This window comes from Petaurus breviceps, unplaced genomic scaffold (assembly GCF_028583685.1).
Source record: "Petaurus breviceps papuanus isolate PSGF00001 unplaced genomic scaffold, PetGlider_PUasm1.0 90639, whole genome shotgun sequence".
Lineage (NCBI taxonomy): Eukaryota > Metazoa > Chordata > Mammalia > Diprotodontia > Petauridae > Petaurus > Petaurus breviceps.
The window spans coordinates 5,478,962-5,484,793 of record NW_027187296.1 but is presented as its reverse complement, the minus strand read 5'-3'; the positions used below and the strand labels follow the sequence as shown (position 1 = coordinate 5,484,793).

The 5,832-nt window shown below is 38.2% G+C and overlaps 1 pseudogene; it reads right to left on the bottom strand.

Annotated features, from left to right (window-relative positions):
• Positions 1–4,454: 4,454 nt before the first annotated feature.
• LOC138143427 (cell division control protein 42 homolog pseudogene) lies at positions 4,455–5,229 on the bottom strand (annotated as a pseudogene).
• Positions 5,230–5,832: the final 603 nt, after the last annotated feature.

Here is a 5,832-nt window from a genome sequence, read left to right as displayed (position 1 = left end):
TTTCTTTCTTTCTTTCTTTCTTTCTTTCTTTCTTTCTTTCTTTCTTTCTTTCTTTCTTTCTTTCTTTCTTTCTTTCTTTCTTTCTTTCTTTCTTTCTTTCTTTCTTTCTTTCTTTCTTTCTTTCTTTCTTTCTTTTTTCCTTTTTTGGAGGGCAATTGGGGTTAAGTAACTTTTCCAAGGTTACACGGCTAGTTTTTTTTTGTGTGGGTGTTAACTGTCTGAGGCTGGAACCAAACTCAGGTCCTCCTGACTCTGGTGCCAGCACTTTACTCACTGCACCACCTAGCCACCCAAGTAATACATTTTTCAATTTATTGAACATGGGGTTATTTACTGTTTTTGATTCTTCCTTACATAGTCTTTTCCATTTATTGACTTCTATATTTTTAAATTAATATCAAATGGCATTGATGATTACTGTTTTATAATATAGTTTGAGATTTAAATTTGCTACTTTTACTTCATACCTATATTTTTCATCATTTCCCTTGACATTCAAGATCTTAATGAATTTTGTTATTTGCCTCAGTGTTCTCATTTCATCCACCTCAGTATCTGGGTTGGGGAGTGGGACCTGCCTTTGGGGCTCTGCTTGAGGACTCCATCCTGTCACACGGTTCTGAGATTTCCCACTGGTAGGCTCTAACTGATGTACTTCCCATGCTGCTGCTAGGCTCAGAAACTACTCCTGTATTGTTTCCTCACATAGGTTTCTTGGACTTCTTGGGCTAGATTTTGCCTAGGGCCTTTCTCCAACAGCTAACTGGCAAGGCTCATTGATGTTTCCCTGGATTCTCCTGGAATGCCTTAGCACTGTTCTCCCTGGCTAGGCTCCTATAACCACAACTTCTGGGAAAGATCCTACTGGGCTGGATGGTGATCCATATTCACAGGTTTTGATCCAGGATCAGGCACTATTTAATTTAGATTGGGAGTGCCATGATAGGCATGCCCAAATTATCCTGAAGCTATTCTTTCTGGCTGGGCTTCTGTACTGTTTGGGGCACAGGGAAGGCATATACTGGGCTGGGCTTTGGCACTGTTTAACTCAAACTGGGAATGCCATACTAGGCCTTCCTCCTCCCTCCAGAACAATTCAAAGTTTCTCTCTCATATTGGGATCTTGCTGCCATAGCCTACCCTAGATGCTAAGGGACTTTGGCAGGGAGTATTATGTCACTGGGTACTTTTAGGGGCTTCCTGCTCTCTGCTCTTAATGCTCAACCCTCAATCTATCCTGGCTTATTTATCCCAGAATTTCTGTTGTACTCTGTGGAGTCAGTGGGGGATTCTAGGGGGAATTCTTTTATTTCTTACCCAAGTGGAGCATTTCTATACCCACATGGAGGGTTTATAGGGGATAGAGATAGAGGCATCTCTATGTCCTAGAATGCCACTATTTTCTTGTTTTCTTAAGTATTTCAAAGTTATTTTTCTTTATGATGTTATTATTTTTATATGTCATTCTCCTTATTCTGCTCATATTACCCTGAATTTGTCCATACTATTCTTCTCAAGTTTCTCTGAAACTATCTCTTTTGTCATTTATTGTGGCACAATAATATTCCATTACATTCATTTCCATAATTTAACCATTCTCTAATTCAGTCAATCAATAAACATTTATTTTTAATAGTATTTTAAAAATTTACATGTAAAGATAATTTTAAGTTTTAAAATTCAGAATTACAATTTTTCCTTCTCTCCCTCCTCCCCATCTTCCTTAAGATATTAAACAATTTGACATAGGTTATATATGTGCTGTCCTTTAAAACATATTTACATAATACTCATGTTGTAAAAGAAGAAACAGAACAAAAGGGAAAAACACAAACACATAAAAAAAGAAAGTGAGAATAGTATGCTTTCATCTGCATTCAGAATACATTAGTTCTTTCTCTGGATATAGATAGCATTTTCCAACATGAGTCTTTTGGAATTGTCTTAGATCACTGAATTGCTGAGAAGAGTCAAATCAATCATAGTTGATCATCACACAATGTTGCTGCTACTGTGTACAATGTTTTCCTGGTTCTGCTCACTTTACTTTGCATCAGTTCATGTAAATCTTTCCAGGTTTTTCTGAGATCTGCCTGCTTGTCATTTCTTATAGCACAAAGTATTCCATTACATTCACATACCACAACTTGTTCAGCTGTTTCCTAATTGATAGGTATCCCCTCAATCTCCAATTCTTTGCCATCACAAAAAGAACTACTATAAATATTTTTGTATATGTAGGTCCTTTTCCTTTTTTATGATCTCTTTGGGATGCAGACCTAGTAGTGGTATTGCTGGAACAAGGGGTATGCATAGTTTGATTGCCCTTTGGAGATAGTTCCAAATTGCTCTCCAGAATGGTTGGATTAGTTCACAATGTTACTAACAGTGTGTTAGTGTCCCAAACTTCCCACATATCCAACATTTATCATTTTTCTTTTCTGTCATACTAGCCAGTAGGTATGAGGTGGTACCTCAGTTGTTTTTAATTTGCATTTCTCAAATTGATAGTGTCAGGCAACATTTATTAAGCACCTTTTATGTGCCAGATACTGGGCTAAGTGCTGGAGATACAAAAAAGAGTCAAAGGACAGTTCTTGCCCTTAAGAAGCTTACACTCTAATGGATGGTTTCCTTAGTTTTCAGTTCTTCACTACCACAAAAAGAATTGCTAAAAATATTTTTGTACATGTAGATGCTTTTCATTTTTTTCTTAGTAATTTCTCTGGTGATAGGCTTACCAGTAGTATAGTTGTATCAAAAGGTATATACCATTGGGTAACTTTGGGAGCATGAATGTAGATTGCTTTCCTGAAGAACTAATTAGCTTCACTAACAGTGCTTTGACACTCTTTTCCCACTGCATTCCCCCAAATTGTGGTTTTTCTTTATTGTCATCTTTGCCAATTTGATTGGTATGAACTGGAACCTCAGAATTGATGTATTTTGCATTTTTATAATTTTTTCATATTGTTGTTGATGGCTATTTCTTACTAAGAAAACTGCTTATTTGTATGCCTTAACCATTTATCTATTAGGAAATTAGTCAGTCACCCAACTAGTCATACACTATGGCTACAAATAAAGGCGATAGTCTCTACTTTCTTTTTTTTTTGTGAAGATATTTTTTTCTGTTTAATACATCTGAAAAGAATGCATATACAAAGAATTGAGACATGAGAAAAGCATTGGTTCAACACTAACGAATCTACAAGAATTAGGATTTGGGGAAGATGAATGACAGTCCCTAATATTTTAAAAAATTGGAAACTGCAAACCAATAGTTTTCTGATAAAACCCCTATTAACACTGGAGTCTTCCAAAAAGACTTTTTCCCATGATTTTGTATTATATTAGAGCCCCATCCTCTGGCTCTGGGGTTTCTCATATGCAAAAACACACATAAAGGGGATTCCCCAGCTGGTCCCTATGGTATCATGTCTCCCTCCCACCAAGCTTCTTAATGAAGTTGGCTGTCCATCCCAAGCTCTCTTGAAAATGATCAGAATCATTTTGTAAACCTTCATCTTCCAGCACCACTCCTGTTAACCTTTCTTCTCAACACACCAGGTTCATCAGCTATGTTCCATGAACCATAATAAACTGCACATCTTGGCTCAGTAGATTAGACCAAGAGTGGCAGGAAAACAAAATAACATTTTCTTTTAAAAATTCTAATCTAAACCCATCTGGTGTGTTTCCAAAAGTACAGGCTTTTCTTCACTTATTAAAGAATAAAGTTTGAACCTTAACTTCAAAAGCAGCAACTGGCTAATCTCCTCAATATCATAGTAAAAAATACAGTGCAACCCATAATAGAGGGAGGGAGAAGGGGCAATACATGCTTCACCCCACTTGGGATGGTTTCATTAAACACTGGACCTACTCTGAGTGGGGAACAAAAAGGCAACTTTCAAAAAGGAGTATAAGTTACTGAGGGGGGAGCATTCCCTATACTCCTTCCTAAAGAGCACCAGGAGGGGAATATCTGTTTCCTAAACCAGATCTGAGAAGTAGAATCTAACCTCTTCCCTCCCCTCCAAACCACCCCCCTTCAAAAAAAAAATCCACTGGCTAATAGGTTTAAAAAAAACACCCCCCCAAAAAACCACAATACCCCTCCTCCCAAAAAAACAGAAAAAAAACTAAGAAGTCCCAGATTACTTGCCAAGTTGGCACCAGGGAGCAGCTTCAAAAATTTTGAGACTAGAATTAGTCTGTTACAGAGTCATCACAAGCATGCCTTGCTTTTTAAACAAACAAAAAAACAATTAGAAACAGTAAACAAAAATAAAAAACTAGTACTGATCAGTTTTCTGACAATACATAATTACTCAAAATTAACTAGCATTTAAACCGAGTTGGGAAAGAAACTGGGTGCCTTTAAATAGGCCATGTCTCCTACTAGAGTGTGGGGGTGGGTGCACGGCATTTGTCATTATTGCAAAAACGAATTTTTATTTCTCTTTAGTTTGATTTAACATTGCTTTTAGTATGATGCCGACACCAGCTTTGCAGAGGGGGCTCTGGAGGGATGTTCATAGCAGCACACACCTGTGGCTCTTCTTCGGTTCTGGTGGCTCCAGGGCAGCCAGTATCACCTCGTCAAATACATTCTTTAGGCCTTTCTGTGTGAGCACAGAACACTCCACATATTTGACGGCCTTCAGGTCTCGGGCCAGCTTTTCAGCAGTCTCTGGAGTGATGGGCTTCTGTTTGTTCTTGGCAAGTTTCTCAATAGTAGAAGGGTCATCTCTGAGATCAATTTGGGTCCCAACAAGCAAGAAAGGAGTCTTTGGACAGTGGTGAGTAATCTCTGGTACCCACTTTTCTTTCACATTTTCAAATGAGGATGGGTTACCACTGAAAAATACAGAAACACATCTGTCTGTGGATAACTGAGGGGTCATAATCTGTCATAATCTTCCTGTCCTGCAGTATCAAACAGTAGTCCAAGAATATATGGCTCGCCACCAATCATAACCGTGACTGCATAGTTTTCAAATACTGTTGGTACATATTCAGATGGAAATTTGTTTGTCGTATATGAAATCAGAAGACATGTCTTACCAACAGCACCATTACCCACAACAACACACTTAATAGTCTGCATTGCTGAAGGCTTTTTGTATCCACTTTCAGTATTTGAAATCTATGCAATCTCAGCTTCTCCACCGGGGCATTGGCAGCACTGTGAGGGGTCTCCTCCACTCCCGGGCAGGGGCACGCCACTCAATAGTCTTTACTTTCAAGAAACTCATAGTTTAAAAACTAATGAGGGAGACAATAACCAGGTACCAACAAGAAACACATACATGTTATTGTTTCTGTTTGTCCTTCATTCCTGAAGAGGACCAGGACAATAAGAAAGTGATGCCATGATTGCAAGTGAATCAGATTTAAGTGAGGGAGGGCTGTGCAAAGTCACCAGTCTCACTCTCACCTCCAGAGCCATCTGGGTCTAGTGGCAAGATTATAGATCAGGACCACTGCAGATGGCCACCAGTCCACAGGTAGAGACAAGCAGGTTCATCTACTTTTCCAGGATAAGATGCACACACATTTGCTTATGTGTATCTATACATATATCAATATAAACATACTGATATAGATCTCTCTATGTGTATGTATATATGTGTGTATACATATATACATATTTATATATATGTGTGTATAATAAATTGGGCATAGTCTCAAAATGAAGGCACTAAAATTAAGGAGCTGTGGAAAATAGTTCTATGAGAAGGTTGGACTTTAGTTGAGACTTGAGAGAAGACAGAGAAGCTAGAAAGCAGACTGTAAGAGAGCATCCCAGGCATGTAGAACAGCAAG